Raw genomic sequence first — 19,684 nt, forward strand, 5'->3', positions numbered from 1 at the left:
TAACAGCGAGGATTGTTGCTGCATTCTTGTTTATAAAATCAACGGAATTTTCTCTAAGTTTGTGGATGGTATGTTTTGGAAGGGATACTGTTCGGCACAACTCTTCCGCTTGTCAGCTGTAAATTGTATTATTGATGGTTTTACTTGTTAGGTCATCTTAGTCGGCCACAGTATTAGTGCATCACCCCCGAGTGTGGGATCTTCGATCGGCTTATCGTGTGTTTTTATTGTGGTGTTTCAGATGACGCGCTGAGTCATTTGATAGTTAGTATATGCGCAACTGTCCTGAAGGAATTCTCAGTGTGATGCGTTTTCCTTCGTCACCACTGTTCTTGTTTACTGTAATGTCACAGCATGTTTCCGACAACGGCCACAGGAGGCCAAGTGCAGTAATGTCGTGGTCGGGTAGTAGTACACGGTGCCAACAGTTGTGCTCTGTTTTACTGTAACTTCCAAAATGATGACCCGAGTCCTAACTTTAAACAGATCCTGCATCCTTTCTATGTGAACAACTCGTCGTCTTTTATCTGTATCAACGTCCAATTAGTTTCTTGGTACAGATTGAATCGCTCATTACGATTAAGAGCTGCAGCATACATCTTATTCGGGAGAGAGGATATTTATTACGGGATATTTCAAGCATTTAGTTGAATGTCACGGACACCGTTTATGTTTTGCTTCAGCCTAAGTGCTAGTACAGAAGTTGCAATGAATAATTCTAATGTACTTTGTTGTAATGACAATGTTTAATGGCTCAGAAAAGTTACAATGCCGAAAGTAGCCGCTGTTTCTAACGATTCATACATTGTCAAATTGTGTAATTCAATGCTGAGACTGGGCCTTGACTTAACAATTTCTCTTCGATGCCAACACAAATGGAAACTGAAACGATCTTTACACTTGTGAGACAAGTGTTTGTTCAAATTATTTTTGCCTGGTAGTTTAGCAATAAAACTCGAGCCTGGATACCGACAGGTCGCGGGATCGAATATTGGTCAGACCATGGATTTTTCAGCTTTTTAACATAGCATTCACTTCTCAATGGTGTGGAGACTCGCCAGAAACACGTGTTTTAGATAGCACTTTAACCTGTAGGTTCCCTTCCACCGTCTGGATAACAGGGATGGGTTAGGGATGCGCAGCTCACCTCACTGGCGTCCAATTTGAAGACCTGCATGACGCCATTGAGCAACACGAAATTGTTATCATTATTTGTACAACTTTGCAAGAGATTGTGGGTTCTACAAGAAACCGAAAGAAGGCTTAGAGTGAAGCTTCAGTTAATATAGGTCTATGTATTGTAATATTGAAAAGAACTGTAGTGGTAATTGGAAAAAGAAAGAATATGTAATGTAGACTGCGACACGGAGTGTCAGAGATAGGCCTGCATACAAGGTGGTCAGAAACAGTCTGAAAAGCTTGCAACGGTGTTGCACGTTAGATTGTGCTGAGAAATAATTGTTAAGAAAAAACTTGATACGTTTCACCGCGCCCCAGCTAATCAGTATTGAAGTTAGCCATTGAAGCAACTGCACGCGCAAATTCAAGCGGCCAACTAGAGACAGTGTCACCGGACTTGTTCTTAGTTTGGTCACTAAAACCGAAGAAGAGAGCGACACAAAAATTGGACATGGGACAGCATTAAGCACCGAATCCGAGCGAAAGGCTGAGCAGCCTCGTGCGCTATCATCTATCCATGAGAGCAACTGACACTAATTGTATCTGGCAGACCACTTGAATTTGAGCGCGCAACTGTCTGACTGCCTAACTTCTATTCTAATTAACTCGGGGATGGGTTAAAATATCGAATTTTTTCTTAATACTTACATATCAGCTTAATCTACCCTGTTATGCCTTTACAAGTTTTCTGACTGTTTCTAACCACCATGTGTACAACGAAGTACGTGAGGAAGTTTATGCAAAGTGAAGGACACATTATTATGTTGCGTATTTACTCATGTATACTCAGAATAAGAATGTGCTGATCTGCAAGGAAATATTCTTTAAGTTATTCATGGCCAGTAGCACTTAATAGTAATGTAGTTTTCAGGTGCCAGTCCAAAACGTACGGAAGGCTGAAAAAGAAATTGTCTTGTGATCTTCTAAAACTAGCGATAGTGACAAGAAATACCTCTAAGCTAGTGTTATACGCTCTGGGATTACTAAGAGAGCGCCTTCTCTTCACTTAACTATCAGTAGTACAAATCGTTAGACAGAACTCATTGAAACTCGAGTTCCACCGGAAACACGTCTTTACTCTTCGCTAACGGTAGCCATTAACCACAGCCATGAACCGCAGATATCGCCGTTGGTGTTGCCTCGTGTACTTCAACAAAACAGAGAGCTTTACTGTAGGTCAAACGTGTGGTTCCAGAAGAGGGGCAGCAGGCTTTCCGATAGTTGCAAAGGCATCAGTCTGGATGATTGACTGATATGGCCTTGTAACATCAGCCAACACAGCCTTCCTGTGGTGATGCTATGAACGGCCGAAAGCAAGGATGAACTACAGCCGTTACTAGAGGGGGAGGAGGAGGAGGAGGAGGAGAACGAGGAGGAGATTAGCATTTAACGTCCCCTCGGTAACGAGGTACTAAAGACAGAGCACAAGTTCGGATTAGGAATGGATGGAGAAGGAAATCAGCCGTGCCCTTTCGAAGGAACGATTTCAGCATTCACCATTAGCGATTAGCGAATTAGGGAAATCTCGGAGAATCTAAATCAGGGTAGCCAGAATGCGCTTTCAGCTGTGATCCTCCGGATTGTGGGTCCAGCGAGCTAACCAATGAGCTCCGCTCGGTACAGCTGTAACTTTCCCCGAGGTTAAATGATGGTCGCATCCTCTTGAGTACAATATTCGGGGGTAAAGTAGTCCGTCATTTGGACCTTGGGGTGGAGACAACTCAGAAGGACGGCGTATTCAGGAAAAACAAAATTGGCACCCTATACAACGAAGGGAAAAAAAGGAAAATGGACAGATTTGAGCCGTGCCGGCTCGTATCGATTGATCGATCGGGTCGGCATGGTGTGATCTTTGGGCTTGGCCGATTGAGGTGGCTTTTGGCCGCGACGGGCGTGTAGCGCTAGAGTGGGACAGGACGGCCGGAGAGCCGCGCGGTGCGGGAGAATCGGAGGCGAGCGTGGTTGAGCAGGCCGGGGCACGACGCAGAGGTTGTGGTGTGTTGGACACGTTTGCAGGACCGAACCTGGCTTGTAGTGTGGGAACTGGACTCGGCCGCATTACCCGAATCGAGTCGTGCGGCCCTGATTTGGATCTGTAAAGGATTTCATAAAAGATTTGGTGAGAATTGCTTGTCATGTTCTTGGTGCGCATATTATACTGATCCTTGCTTTCCAAGTATCGGCACCATGACCGGAAACTGTTGTTTTGCCAACCAAAAGGTCCCCTCTATTTAGTGCTGTTTAAGTAAACACGTGTTACTGTGTTTGGTTGAAGGTCTATCTGGATTCTGGTGATCTGATACAGTCCGAGCCAGTATGGTGAAACTGTAATATTTTTCCTGGTACAGTGAGCTACAGTGAGCTGTGTGGACGTTGGTACAGTTGGTTCGAAGCTCAGGCTTAATATTGATTCTGTGTTATCTAATTGCATTACTTGTTCACTCGTCAACAGTGAAATGGTAGCCTTACTTGACTGTTTAAGTTTATCAGTATCCTGTTAAGGGGTAATTTAAATAAGCTCTCCAGTTTCAGTGAGCATATGTTAACCTACTAGTGAAGTTTAAATTTCTAAGCTGACTTGGTATTATGCTCTTCGCCCTCGTCCTTTAAGGTTACGTCAAGGGCATTAGTTATTGATTATTAACTATTTTATTTCAATGTTCGTGAAATAGGCTATCAGTTTATACATCGTAGTTATTTTATGTTTGAGGAATTAATGTTTGCCGTCCCCCCCCCCCCCCCATCCTTTCCCTGAAATTGCATAGTAGCACGGGCTCTAAGACCTTTCTTCCCAGTGTGTTATAGAGTACTGTGTGCGGCACCCTGTCCAGCCCGCCCGCTTGCTGTGGGTTTTGGGTGTAGCCGCCTCTGGTCTGGGTCCAGTGCCCCCTCCCCCCTTCTACTACTTGAATTAGCCCGTGCCTATGTGACGTCACCTGTTTTGAAAATGTGTCACGAAGGGGCGTATCTGTTTGTATTTTATTTTGTGTTAAAAAATTGTGAAATCCATTATTGGTTAAACTTTATCTCATTATTGTAGTCTCCTTTTGGGAACTTTACTGTCTATAGAATTTAATTAACTTACAAGTCACTTAATGCTTGGTTACAGATTAATGTTGTTGTTTGAATAGGGCGGTTGCCCGTGCTTGTAAGGATTTTGAATTTTAAAGATAAAATTTTATTTGGCCAAAGAAAAGTTAATAAAATTGTGTTGTTAACTGTGAATGTTGCTTATGTGGCCCGGCCCTCCCGCTCAACAGCAATTGGCTGATTAGGGTGGATTAACCACCACAAGGTTGACGTTAGCTGTAGTGAGTATTAGTGAAGTTTGGTGGCTGGATGAGCAAGACTTCTGGTCAGCTGAGTACATTGTTATAAACTCAGGATTGAACAGAGGTAATGCAAGAGCAGGTCTAATAATAAATTAGAAAAGAGGAATGCGAATAAGCTACCATGAGCAGCTTAGTGAGCGCATTATCACACACAAGATAGACACAAATCCAAAATCCACCACAGTAGTACAAGTTTATGTGTCAGATGAAGCGTTTGATGAGATATGAGAAATTACGCAGATAGTTAGGGAAAAGGAATATTTAATTGGGTCGGACTACAGGAATACGGTTAGGAATATATCGAGTATGAGCATATGGACTGGAGGAAAGGAACGAAAGGGAAAGCCACCTGGTAGAATTTTGCACAGGGCATAATTTAATCGCTGCTAACACTTAGGTTTAAGAATCATGAAAGGAAAGAGTATACGTGGAAGACTGCGGGATATACTGGAAGGTTTCAGACTCATTATGTGTAATAAAGAGCTTTCTGAACCCGATTTTATCTCTAAAACAGTTACCGGGGCACATGTGGAATCCGACCAAAATTAATTGCTTATGAACTGTAGATTAAAACTGAAGAGTTTCCAAGAGTTTCCACAAAGGCAGGAAATTAGACTGAAGGAACCTGGAATGTTAAAAGAAAACGAGAGGTTGTTCAGAGTTTCGAAGGGAGCTTTAAGCAACAATTGACTGAAACAGGGGAAAGGGTTATAGTAGAAGACGGATTAGTAGCTTTTAGAGATGACATAGTGAAGGCAGCAGAGGATCAAACAGATAAAAAGACTAGGCCTAGTAGAAATCTATGGATATCACAGGAGGTATTGAATTTAATTGATAAAAGAAGGAAATATAGAAATACAGCAAATTAACCAGGCGCAAAGAAATACAGTTAGATTGACAGTAAGTGCAATATGGCATAAGCACAACTGTAAGGCTGTGGAACCATGTGTAACTAGAGGAAGGTAGGTATGGCCTACAGAAAAATAACGAGGCCTTTGGATGAAATAAATGCGGCTATATGAATATCAAGAGCTCATTTAGAAAAGTAGTACTAAGGAAAGAAGGGAAAGTGAAATTGGTGGAATAAAAGTGTAGCTGGGCTACACAAGGGAAATCAAGGCAAGATTATAGAAAAATTACGAAGGCCAAGAAGATGAGATGCGACATATGATACTGCGCGAAAAATTTGAGAGAGCATTGAGCGATCTAAGCCGAAGCAAGGTCCGTGGAGTAAACGACATTCCCTCAAAACTGCTGATACCCTTGTAAGGGCCAGCCATGACGAGACTACTACACCTGGTATGTAAGATGTATGAGACAGAGGGAAATACCCTCAGAGTTCAATATGAATGTATGAATTCCAACTCCAAAATAAGCAGATGCTGACGGGTCTGGATATACCGAGCTATCAGTTTATTTAAGTCATGGTTGGAAAATATTTACAGAATATTTACAGAAGAATGGAAAACTGGTAGAAGCCGACCTCCTGGGTCCCGCAGGAATATTAAAACATACGAGGCAACACTGACCATACAATTTATATTAGGGTATAGGTTAAAGAAAGACAAACCTACGTTTATAGCTTTTGTAGTCTTAGAGTGGCACCCGTGGTCTAGGGGCAGTGTCTCTGACTAGTCCTCGATCCCGGGTTCGAAACCCACCACCGCTTACATTTTGATTAATAATCAGCATTGGCGGCCGAAGACTTCCGGCGTAAGAAGTCACCCTCATTCTGCCAACGGCTTTGTCAAAGAGGGCGGAAGACTGGACAGAGGTTCAGGGCACTCTCTTGTCCATGGGATGGGAAACTGCACCTAAAGGCGGGAAGAATCAACAATGATCAACGGCATGAGGACGCAGAAGGCAATGGAAACCACTACATTAAAGACATATGACGTGTATCCACAAGACATGTGGCCTGTGATAGAAAAAGTGGCATGATGATCTCTCATTGGCAAAAGATTCCGCAACAGTCCCTCACTCGGATCTCTGGAGGGGACTGCCAAAGGGAGAGGTCACCACGAGAAAAAGATTGAATAACCAACGAAAGAATAACACTCTATGACTCGGGGCATGGAATTTCAGAAGCTTGAACGTGTTAGGGAAACTAGAAAATCTGAAAAGGAAAATGTAAAGGCTCAACCTAGATAAAGTAGGGGTCAGTGGAGTGAAATGGATAGAAGACACGGATTTCTGGTCAGATGAGTATAGGGTAATATCAACAACAACAGAAAATGGTATAACGGGAATAGGAAGGTAGGGCAGAGAGTGTGTTACTGTGAAAATTTCACTGATAGGGTTGTCCTTATCAGAATAGACAGCAAAACGACACCGCCAACGATAGTTCAGGTATACATGCCGACATCGCAAGCTGAAGATGAAGAGATAGGGAAAGTATATGAAGATCTGAAAGACTAATACTGTACTTAAAGGGATACGAAAAAGTAATAGTCATGAGGGAATGGAATATTGTAGGGGAAGGAATAAAAGAAAACGTTACAGGAGAATATGAACTTAGCACAAGGAACGAGAGAGAAGAAAGACTAATTGAATTCTGTAATAAATTTCAGCTATTAATAGCGAATACTCTGTTCAAGAATCACGAGAGGATGAGATATACTTCGATAGGGCCGGGTGATACGAGAAGATTTCAGTTAAATTATATCATGGTAAGACAGGGATTCCGAAATCAGATACTAGATTGTAAGGCGTACCCAGGAGCAGATGTAGACTCAGATAACAATGTTATAGTGATGAAGAGCAGGCTGAAGCTTAAGAGGTTAGTCAGGAAGAATCAATACGCAAATAAGTGGGAGACGGAAGTAATAAGGACTGACGAGATACGCTTGAAGTTCTCTATGGCTCTATAGGTACAGTAATACGGAATAGCTCAGTAGGCGGTACAGTTGAAGAGGAATGGACATCTCTGAAAAGTGCAGTCACAGAACTTGGAAAGTAGAATGTAGGTACATAGAAAGAACCATGGGTAACAGAAGAGATGCTTCAGTTGTTCAAAGTAAGAAGGAGGTGTAAAAATGATCAGAGACATTCAGGAATGCAGAAATAAAAGTCGATAGAAATGAAATAAATAGGAAGTGCAGAGAAGCTAAGACAAAATGTAATGTGAAGAAATAGAAAAAAAATGATTGTGGGAAGGACTGCCTCAGCATGTAGGAAAGTCAAAACAACCTTCGGTGAAATTAAAAAATAGAGTGATGGAATGGGAATTCCACTGTTAAATGCACAGGAGAGAGCGGATGAATGGAAAGAGTACATTGAAGGCCTCAGTGAGTGGGAAGATATGTCTGATGTGATACAAAAAAAAAAAAGGTGTCGATTTAGAAGATTGCAAGAGCTGACAAACTCGAGAATTATCCCACAGTCAGCTTAACGTTTATGCATCCAATTGCTACCAAGAATAATAAACAGAATGGAAAAGAAAATTGAGGATGTGTTAGATGAGAATCTGTTTGTCTTTAGAAAAGGTAAAAGCACCAGAGAGGTAATTCTGACGTTGCGGTTGATAATGGAAGCAAGGCTAAAAAAAGCAAGACACTTTCATAGGATTTATCTATGTGGAAAAAGCGTTCGACAGTGTAAAATGGTGCAAGATGTTCGAAATTCGGAGAAAAATAGGTGAAAGCTGTAGGAAGAGACGGGAAATGTACAATATGTACAAGAGTCAAGAGGGAATAATAGGAGTGGAGCACCAAGAACGAAGTGCTCGGATGAAACAGGATGTGAGACAGAGATGTAATCTTTCGCCTCCAGTTTTCAATCTGTACAGCTTAGAAGTAATGATAGAAATAAAACATAGGTTCAGGAGTGTAATTAAAATTGAAGGTGAAAGGATAACAACGGCACGATTCGCTGATGACGCTGCTATCCTGAGTGAAAGTGAAGAGAAATACATGATCTGCTGAATGGAATGGACAGTCTAATGAGTACAGAATATGGACTGAGAGTAAATCGAAGAAAGACGAAAGAAATGAGAAGTAGCAGAAATGAGAACAGCGAGAAACTTAACATTGAGACTGATGGTAATGAAGTAGATGAAGTTAAGGAATTCTACTATCTAGGCATTAAAATAACCAAGGACGGACGGAGCAAGGAGGGCATCAAAAGCAGACTAGCACTGGCGAAAAGGGTGCTCCTGGCCAAGAGAAGTGTGCTAGTATCAAACATAGGCCTTAATTTGAGGAGGAAATATTTGAGAATGTACGTTTGGACCACAGCATTGTATGGTAGTGAAACATGGACTGTGTGAAAACCGCAACAGTAGAGAATCGAAACATTTGAGATGTGATGCTACAGACTAATGTCGAAAATTAGGTGGACTGATAAGGTAAGGAATGAGGAGGTTCTGTGCAGAATCGGAGAGGAAAGCAAATGTGGAAAACACTGACAAGAAAAAGGGACAGGATGATAGGACAACAGTGAAGGCGTTAGGGAATGACTTCCTTGGTACTAGAGGGAACTGCAGAGGGCAAAAACTGTAGAGGAAGACAGAGATTGGACTACATCCAGCAAATAATTGAGGACGTAAGTTGCAAGTGCTACTGTGAGATGAAGAACTTGGCACAGCAGAGGAATTCGTGGAGGACAGCACCAAACCAGTCAGAACACTGCCGACTCAAAAAAGTCTTATAGATAGCTTTTGAGAATGTTGACTGGAACCCACTCTTTGCAATTATATAGGTAGCGAGGGTAAAATATATGGAGTAAAAGGTTATATATAACTTGTACAGAAACCAGACGGCACTTACAACAGTCAAAGAGCATGAAATTGAAGTAGTGGTTGAGAATTGAATGAGGCAGGGTTGTAGGCCATCCTCTATATTGTTCAATCTATACAATGAGCAAGCAACAGAGAAAGTCAAAGATAAATTTGTGGAGGGAATTAATGTTCAGGAAGAAGAAATAAAAAAAACTTTGAGGTTTGCTGGTGACAGCGCAATTCTGTCAGAGACAGCGTAATACTTGGAAGCGTAATTAAATGGAATGAACCGTGTTTTGAATGGAGGATATGAGATGAACATCAACAAAAGCAAAAGAGGATAACAGAATGTAGTCGAATTAAATCAGATGATCCTGAGGAAATTATGTTAGGAAACGAGGCATTTAAAGTAGTAGATGAGTTTTGTTATCTGGGCAACTAAATAAATGATTACGCCCGAAATAGAGAGGATATAAAATGTAAACTGGCGATGGCAAGAAAAGCGTTTCTGAGGAAGAGAAATTTACGAACATCTATTATAAATTAAAGTGATAAACTTCCTGACAAATTAAAACTGTGTGCCGGACCGTGCCTCGAACTCGGGATCTTTGCCTTTCGTGGGCAAGTGCTGAACCAACTGAACTACCCAAGCGCGGCTCACTCCATGACCTCAGAGCTTTAATTCGGCCAGTACCTGGTCCGCTGCGAGGAGTCACCATGAGTCGTGCTAGGGTAGTTCAGCTGGTAGAGCAGTTGCGCGATAAAGGCAAAGGTCCCGAGTTCGAGTCTCCGTCCGGTACACAGTTTTAATCTGCCAGGAAGTTTCACATCAGCGCACACTCCGCTGCAGAGTGAAAATTTCGTTCTGGATAAATGAAAACGTTAGAAAGCTTTTTTTCTGAAGGCATTTTCTGGAGCGTCACTTATACAGAAACGAAACATAGACGTTAAACAGTCAGACAATAAGAGAACAGAAGCTTTTGAAATATGGTGCTACAGGAGAATGCTGAACTTTAGATGGGTCGACCACGTAACTAATGAGCAAATACTGAATCGAATTGGGGAGAAAAGAAATTTGACTAAAAGAAGGAACTGGTTGATAGAATAGATGAGACGTTAAGGAATCTTTAGTTTAGTGTTGGAGGGAACTATGGGTGTAAAAATTGAGGAGGAGACGAAGAGACGGGTAAAGTAAACAGGTTCAAATGGATGTTGGTTGCGGTAGTTAGTCAGAGATGAAGAGACTTGCGCAGGATATGGCATGGACAAATGCATCAAACCAGTCTGAGGAGCACAACAACAACAACAACAAAAACAATAACGGCAGCCATGAGTGATCCACTACAGACTGCTAACGATTGTCCTAGCACACGGGTTATGTTCCTAGATATGTGAGTGCCACGAAGACTTGTTAAATTACAGATCACAGGATTTTGACCACTACGGTGAGTGTTCATCAGATGTAGCCCAGGCAAGTATGATAGGACGGCTGTTGTTATACACACAAATGATCTGACAGATTGGGTGAACAGCAGTCTGAATCTGTTTGTTGATGAGGATGTGATGTATGGGAAAGTGCCATCGTAGAGTGGCTGTAGGAGGATACGAGACGACATAGACAAAATTTCTAGATGATGTGATGAATGGCAGCTTTCTTTGCATGTAGAACGTCGAAAACCGATATGAAATGGAACGAGAATACCAGGAACGGTTGCAGGGAAGGTCGATGATCAACTTCGGTTTACGGGGAATATTTTTGGAAAGTGTTGCTCATCTATAAAGGTGACTGGGTGTAGAACACTAGTGAGACTCGTTGTTGACTACCTGGGTGTCAGGGATCTCTGCCAGTTTGAATTAAAGGAAGACATCGAAGCAATTGCGAGGTGTGCTGCTAGATTTGTATTACGGAGATGCTTCGTGAACTAAAATATGAATCCCTAGAGGGAAGACGTCTTCACGTGGCTCCATTTGCGAGTGGGAAAGGGAAAGGAATGGAAAGCAGTGGTTCAAGGTAATCTCAGCCATGCACGGTGCGGTGGCCTGTGGAGTATGTATGTAGACGTAGAAGTTAGAAGTTTCTCAAGGGTTCCTCTGCTGATCAAACACTGTCCTATCCAGGGCCACAGGTCCCCCGCCTTATCGAGTTTTTTGCCTATTTACTAAATAAATAGTTTGTGGCGTTAATTTATTAAGTTTGGTGAGCCCACGGGTATTTTTCAGCAATACTACCCCCTCCCCTTCGTTTTCCTTCTTGGGCATGAAAAGCAGAAACACATCATTAACAAATACGTCAGTCACTCTACACTCAACAACACGTTTGGGAAAGATAATCTTTCCACCTACGCCCGTACCCCTCACCTCACAACCTCCATCCAACAAAGCTCAATGAATTTAATTTCAAAAAATTATTTTTGACTTAATGAAAATGAGTTTACAGTTATATATTTAAGGTCGAGTGAATCAGAACCACACATGCATATATCACGATCTGATTTCATATTGTCACGTAGAAGAAGGCGTAATTAGCTGAATGACGAACACTAACTTCACTTAACGAAGGTTTATTCAGTACTTGCACATACAAGAGCGCGGAGCGAACTGCCTCCGGCCAGAACAAATACAGTATATATACAGCCACAGAACATTCCAGTACAATGATTCTTGACATTTGTGGATACTTCTAGAATGCACTCGAACCCAATACAGAAATTGGAATTGTACAGTCCAGGTGAGTTTTGAACTCACGACCCTCCACATAACAGTTTCGTATCATCACCATCACACCACAGCGATACTCAGCTTCTTCTGCGACATTGCTCCCTCCTTAAGGGAGCAGCGTCTCGGTGTTGCGTCGTCCCAGTCCGGGGACGAGTCATCGGTCCTGCATAGTCCGAATCCCGATGACTGATGCTCCCCTGGCGGTGATCTTCTTAGAACTTCTTTTGCCGCTACGCTCTTCGTCATCTTTCCGTTTGTTGCCTGTCGCTGGAGCTTCGAATTTACCACGGGTTGCAGGATTCTTGTAGGGCTTCATTCGAAGGACGTGGATCGTATCTGATCTTTCGTCACCTTGTGCGGGGTCGAAATCTTCAATTTCATACGTGACATCAGACAAGTGTCTTACAACCTTCTAAGGTCCAAAGTAGCACCTGAGCTTCTCAAAGAGACCAGCCTTCCGAACAGGAGTGAAGATCCAGACGAGGTCACCAGGCTGGTAGACAACAGGACAGTGGCTTGCGTCATACCTTAGGCGATCGTTTTCTTGAGCCTGCAACGTGCGGAGTCGAGCTAACTGCCGAGCTTCCTCAGCTCTGGTTAACACGTGGCCGATGTAGTCCTCATCCACGTCATCAAGATGTAACGGAAACACAGTGTCCACCGTCGTAATCGCCCCACGCCCATGCACCAGGAAAAATGGCTTAAATCCTGTGGTGTCTTGTTTGGCGGTGTTGTAGGCAAACGTCACGAAAGGTAGCAACTCATCCTATGTGGTCTGATCAACATTGACGAACATTGATAGCATGTCGGCGAAGACTCGATTGAAAAACTTTCCTTGGATCCGTAATTAACGACCTTGGGGCACCGTGTTTTAATACAATGTCTTCCACGATGAGTTTGACTAACTCGAATGCTACGGCTGGTTTCACGGCTTTTGTAATGGCATAGCGTGTCAGATAATCAGTGCAAACAATAATTCGTCTATTGCCACTAACAGACGTTGGAAATGTCCCAGCAGGTCAATCTCAACACGCTGGAAAGGCGTTTTGGCTGGTGGAATTGGTATGAGTCGGTCTGGTGGTTTCTAAGGAACTGCCTTTCTCCTCTGGTACTCTTTGTGTAGTTATTTAGGTGCTCTTTCGTCATACAGTCCAAGTGCAGGGCCAGTCGTCAGAACTTTTGCCAGCATATCGAACGAATCTTGTTGAGCATCACCCCAGCTAAATTTAGCATCAGCTTTTAACAACTCTTGGAGTGGCCTGGCTTTGATACAAAAGTCTTTGATAAAAGGATGGTAGTAAGAACATAATCCGAGGAAGCTTCTCACATCTCTAATAATTTTAGGAATAGGAAATTCCGTTACAGCTCTCACTTTTTCTGGGTCTGGTCGTACACCTTCGTTTGACACAAGGTGTTCAAGTATTTAAATTTCTTTGGCTCCTAAGAGACACTTTCTTGAATTAAGTTTCAGTCCGCCTTGTTGGAGACACTGAAGAACGGCCTTCAGTCTTTTTATATGTTCATCAAATGTCTCTGAGAACCCTATAATGTCATCTAAATAACAAAGACACATCGTCCACTTCAGGTGACGTAGAAGATTATCCATCATCCGTTCAAAAGTTGCTGGTGCACTACACAAACCAAATGGCATTACCTTAAACTCATACAGGCCCTCAGGGGTGATGAACGCAGTTTTCTCACGACCAGACTCATCTACTTCGATTTGCCAATATCCCGAATACATGTCCACGGTTGAGAAAAACTTAGCCCCCTTCAGACAATCTAGTGTATCGTCAATTCGTGGAGGAGGGTAAACGTCCTTTTTAGTTATCTCATTAAGCTTCCTGTAATCAACACGAAAGCGTCAACTGCCATCCTTCTTCCTGACGAGGACCACTGGTGACGACCATGGGCTCCGCGAAGGCTGAATGATGTCATTCCTCATCATTTTCTCTACCTCGTCGTGAATTATTCGACGTTCCGTTGCTGACATACAGTATGATCTCTAGCTTATTGGTTGATGGTCTCCAGCGGTAATCCGGTGCTTCACTGTCGATTTGTCTAATTTGCTCTTCACCTGTGGATTGAAGCATCCAGAAAACTCTTGAAGAATGGCAAATAGCTTCTTCTGTTGTTCCTTAGTGAGATTTGGTGATAATCGAGCTAGAAGATCTTGTCTCGCAGTGGTAGCGCTGATTTCGCCAACAGACTCTGCATGGGAGGTTTCCATGACGCTCAGCTGCTCTGCAATTAACGGCTCAACGTTTGCGATGCACATGTGTCCTGGAAGGATCTGCGGTTCTCGGCGACAGTTAACTACCCACAATTCACCGAATCTGTTCTTAAACGAGACGACAAAGGCTGGGATGATCAAGCTATTCACCAGTGGTATGCTTCTCTTACATTCCACTACAAGATCCATGGGTTGATGCATGGCATGACACATGGCAGTTACCTTTCTAGCGCCAACCGCAGGAATGATCACTTCATCCAGCAGACATAGTCTCCATACACTCGGATGCGTATCTTCCTGTCCACAGTATCTCATCTTGTCTAGCATATTCTTTGAGCGACCACAATCTATAATTGCCTAAGAAGCTTTCAAAAAGTCTCATCCTAGAACGACGTCATGACTACAATCTTGTAAGACGATGAATTCTAAGGGCTGTGTATGGCCACTTATACCCACACGAATAGTACACCTTCCATAGGTTTTACATTTTTCCCATTAGCCACCTTCAGCAGAGAAGTTTTGCTGTCGATGAATACGGTTTGCCGCAACTAGCGACGGTACTTCTCCGAAATGACTGAATACGATGCTCCAGAGTCCACAAGAGCTTGGGCTGGTCGGCCATCCATGAGGATATCGACGTAGTTTCCTATCATTTTTTTAGTGATCGACGGCGGAGGATTTTTATCTTCGGCGGCCTCACCTCCAAGGCAGGTCACACCCTCCAGTTTTCCAGGTTGCGGCGGCTAGGTGATCGGCTGGAGCTTCTAAACGGCGATGGAGACCTTGATCGGCGTGTTGGGGAGCCCCCTCTACAGCGGCTAGCTTGCGGCGATGGTGATCTACGTCGTCCTGCGCCCACATGTTCTTTTCCATCTTCGTCGTTCCGGAGTTGGCGTCGGCTAAGATCGGTCTGCTGTGTTCTGGCGCGGTCGTTATCAAATATCCGCCGCCCTTCTCGACAATAGCGCACCACATGTCCCGGGCGTCCGCAGTGGTTGGTTATCCTGGGCCCTCCATACGTCAGTCTTCCTTGGTGCTCAAACAGGTTCCTCATGCGGCATTGTTGGATCGTAACTCCGCCTGGGTCTCGACTTTTTCACCGTTTTAAAGTGAAGTGAAGGACGAGAGGTTCAATGTCTGTTCCACTTCCTCCCTTATGACCTCTTGAAGCGTCTCGGTTTTTTGCTCGCCGTGCAATCCAAGTGCCTTCTGAACTTTCTCTCTCACTATCTGACGAAGAACACTTGTGAAATCAGTTGCTTACTCCATCACAGACATCGATGCGACGTTTGGAAGCCGTTCAAACTTCTTGCGTGTAATTAGTTTTTGATACATTGTCTCGATATTCTGGCACCATTTTATGAAGTCGTCTGCTGTCGAAACCTCCTTCAGGAGTAGGGCTTGGTACATGTTGTCAGCAACACCCTTCATGAGATGTGTAACCTTGTCTTCCTCCTTCATTCTAGGATCCACTATTTTACACAGCTCCAAGACGTCTTGAGTGTAGGATGCTGTAGTTTCTACTAGACGCTGTGCTCAGCACTTTAATTTATCTTCAGCCTTGTACTTCTGTCGTTATGTGTCGACGAAATACTTGCGCAGTTCCGTCAAGAATACTTCTCCTCGTTGTTCTCATACCATTGCTTGGCAGTGCCCTCCAAGTATAAAAATACGTTAGCCGAACACACGGTGTCATCCCGTTTGTTAAATTTGGCTATACGCTCATATACCTTCAGCCACTTGTTTGGATCTTGGCCATCGTCACCAGAGAACCCGGAAGGATGTCTCAGGTGGTGGCACACAGTCGCTGTCATCGTAACGTCCTCTTCTTCTTCTGTCTCCGATAGATTGCGATCTGTTGGATATGGCTCGAACTCTGGTTTCTCTCCACGTAAAAGTCTGTCGTCGCCTGATGGGAGCTACTGTGTCGTCGATAATGTGCACTATCACAAGTTCCAATACCCAGCGCCTCCACCAGAATAATGTCACGTAGACGATGGTGTAATTAGCTGAATGACGAACATTAACTTCACTTAACGAAGGTATATTCAGCTCTTGCACATACAAGAGCGCGGAGCGAGCAGCCTCCAGCCAGAACACGTACAGAATATATATACAGCCACAGAACATACCAGTACAATGATTTTTGACGTTTGTGGATACTTCTAGAATGTACTCGAACCGAATATAGAAATTAAAGTTGTACAGTCCAGGTGAGGTTTGAACTCACGACCCTCAACATAACAGTTTAGTATTATCACGACCACAGCTCGGCGCTACTCAGCTTCTTCGCCGCGCGGGATTAGCCGAGAGGTCTCAGGCGCTGCAGGCATGGACTGTGCGGCTGGTCCCGGCGGAGGTTCGAGTCCTCCTTCGGGCATGGGTGTGTGTGTTTGTCCTTAGGACAGCTTAGGTTAAGTAGTGTGTAAGCTTTGGGACTGATGACCTTAGCAGTTAAGTCCCATAAGATTTCACACATATTTGAACTTTTGTTTTCAGCTTCTTCTGCGACAATATGAACGCATTTCAACAACATTAATTTGGCTAGAACCTCCGACGCAGATTTAGATTCCCTGAACGTTTGAAATCAGACAACTGATTCAGAGAGAGGTATAGGTGATGGCTCCGTAGCCAGAGTGGTAAGTGGTGCGCTACAACCTAAGAGTACAAATACACAACGTGAATGAATAACTACTGGGAGCCGGTTGCTGAACCTGGTTCACAGTTCTGTGACCCCATAGAGGAAAGTTTCAGTCTAAAGAAATAAACTCCATTCGCCCACACACGTTAGAGTTTTCTTTCGATGGAACGTCTCATAGCCGGTTATGAAGTGGACCCCTGTATTAGGAAGAGTCAGTCTCCACACAAAAATAGCACAACAGAGTCTTGTAATAATAATGAAAATAGCGATATTCGTAGAAGCGATATTCTTGAATCAACAGAACGTCTCAAAATACATATAGACATCGCTAAGATAATTCAGCAGAAAGCAGAACAATACCAGTTACCACTAATGGCACGCCTCTACTATAAATATAATACTCTCACTGTCAAAAAATAATAATTCCAAATTTACTGACACTGCTATACAATAACATGTCATTCCCGACAGTGATTTGGATTCAACGCCGAGCCACAGTATCGATGTAGAGTATGAAACAATGCGGTGCGATCTCGTACTGCCACTTGCCTGTTATCACTTGAAACATGCATACCGCGCCATTCGAGGTCAGGTTATTCATTTCATATACTTTCTAGGGTGTCTAACCTCCTCACGTCAAATCACTTTTGACCCGACAAAAATATCTGTAACTTGTTTCCACACGGAAAGACAGTGCGTGAGCCCATGAGACAAACAGTAACGCCTTCTCGCAACTTCATTAATATTCGGTATACAAGCATAAATTAATTTCTTAAATAGTGCTATGTTTTTATGCTGCCAGAATAGCAGATCCCATTGAAACAAATTCGGTGACATAACTACACTGATGTGCTAAACGTAAGGACGAAAGTACCTTTCATGCGACACATCACAGCCACTTAACACAGCTCGGTGAAATATAGGAACAACTGCTACTGTATAATACAGACGGTAACTGAAAGAATTACGCAGTTAGACGAAGAGATGATGACACTTTCGCTCAAAGATACTACAGGAAATATACTCGCTATTGCGAATATGACCGACCATTGGCTATGTATTAGAATGAGGACAATGAAAATTTGAGTCAGTCGGGACTCGAAACCGGATTTCCCGTTTTACGCCAGCGGTCGCATCAACAATTCGGTTACCCGAGTACGAATCAGAGGGAGACCCAAACTTCCATACGTCGTCGTCCATGTGTCACAACATGCACTCGTACATTACGTGTATTCCCTTCCGGGAACAACACATTCATTGAGAGTCAAGGACTTGGTACGGGCGAATAAATACGAAATAGCAGTCCTCTGCTATTCTGAAGTACGCTGCAATGTTCCTTCGGATGTGCGTGCATACCAAAGCGGTTAAGGCGACTGATCGGGTAAGGTTGGTTAATACGGGTTCATGTCCCGGTCCGGCACAAATTTTCATTGTAGTCTTTCCTATGAACAGCTGATGGTGGTTAATATTCACAATTGCCAATACATATCCTGTATTTATTGACAGCAGTAGCCACTGCAGTGCCTGGTCCTTCGGACACCGCCAGCCGGTGTGATCGAGCCGTTCTAGGCGCTTCAGTCTGGAATCGCGACCGCTACGGTCGCAGGTTCGAATCCTGCCTCGGGCATGGATGTGTGTGACGTCCTTGGGTTAGTTAGGTTTAAGTAGTTCTAAGTTCTAGTGGACTGATGACCTCAGATGTTAAGTCCCATAGTACTCAGAGCCATTTGAATTTGAACCTTCGGACATCCATGCATGTGCTTACGAAATTTGCATCTTGCTTTTTAATAATAAAGGCGCTGCCATTGCTTATTTATTCTCCGATACCAGGCCCTCAACTCTCAATAAATATAATTCTTCTGGACGGGAATGTACGTAACGTGCGTGTGCAGGTTGCCACAGATGGACGACAACTTGTGGAAGTTTGACTCTGGCCATGATTCGCGCCCTGATAGCCCAAGTGGTAGTTTGCCATTAGCAGGTCAGCAGTGCGGACGTGCTGTTTGTGTCCTCGCCGCGGATTGGGTACTCATGTCGGTTTGCTCACATGGCCGTTTCGTGCATGCCTGCTTAAGCATATACAGGGTAATTCACTGATCGTGACCGGGCCAAATATCTCACGAAATAAGCGTCAAACGAAAAAAATACAAAGGAAGAAACTAGTCTAGCTTGAAGGGGGAAACCAGATGCCTCTACGGTTGGCCCGCTAGATGGCGCTGCCAAAGGTCAAACGGATATCAACTGCGTTTTTTTTAAATAGGAACCCCCATTTTTATTACATATTTGTGTAGTACGTAAAGAAATATGAATATTTTAGTTGGACCACTTTTTTCGTTTTGTGATAGATGGCGCTGTAATAGTCAGAAACATATGGATCACAATTTTAGACGAACAGTTGGTAACAGGCAGGTTTTTTAAGTTAAAATACAGAACGTAGGTACCTTTGAACATTTTATTTCGGTTGTTACAATGTGATACATGTACCTTTGTGAACTTATCATTTGTGAGAACGCATGCTGTTACAGCGTGCTTACCTGTAAATACCACATTAATGCAATAAAGCTCAAAATGATGTCCGTCAACCTCAATGCATTTGGCAATACGTATAACGACTTTCCTCTCAACAGCGAGTAGTTCGCCTTCCGTAATGTTCTCACATGCATTGACAATGCACTGACGCATGTTGTCAGACGTTGTCGGTGGATCACGATAGCAAATATCCTTCAACTTACCCCACAGAAGGAAATCCGGAGACGTCAGATCCGGTGAACGTGCGGGCCATGGTATGGTGCTTCGACGACCAATCCACCTGTCATTAAATATACTATTCAATACCGCTTCAACCGCACGCGAGCTATATGCCG

Source organism: Schistocerca americana, chromosome 8 (genome assembly GCF_021461395.2).
Source record: "Schistocerca americana isolate TAMUIC-IGC-003095 chromosome 8, iqSchAmer2.1, whole genome shotgun sequence".
Taxonomy (NCBI): Eukaryota; Metazoa; Arthropoda; class Insecta; order Orthoptera; family Acrididae; genus Schistocerca; species Schistocerca americana.